The sequence below is a fragment of the Cystoisospora suis genome (genome assembly GCF_002600585.1).
Source record: "Cystoisospora suis strain Wien I chromosome Unknown contig_6691, whole genome shotgun sequence".
NCBI lineage: Eukaryota > Apicomplexa > Conoidasida > Eucoccidiorida > Sarcocystidae > Cystoisospora > Cystoisospora suis.
In genome coordinates, this window is record NW_027159478.1 from 1 (window position 1) to 343 (window position 343).

A 343-nucleotide genomic window follows, 5' to 3' on the forward strand; every position below is an offset into this window, starting at 1 on the left:
ATATACATAGATACATATACACACATGGATATTCAAACATACATGCGCGCGCGTATATACATAGACGAATGCATACGTGTGTGGACATAGATATGGAGATATGCATGCGACCGTGTACAGACGCACTTGCATGCATGCACAATACACACATACGCACAGACATGTGCCTATACACCAGTTGAGCAGGAGAGAGAGGTAAAACACCTCTCCAGATATGCAACGTATGGCACAAGACTGGAGAACACAAAAAGGAAAAAGCCCCGCGACTTCTGTCCCAATACATCCACAGTTACGTCTCTCATGCTAGCAACCAACAGGCTCACATCCCCTGCTCTATGTCTTT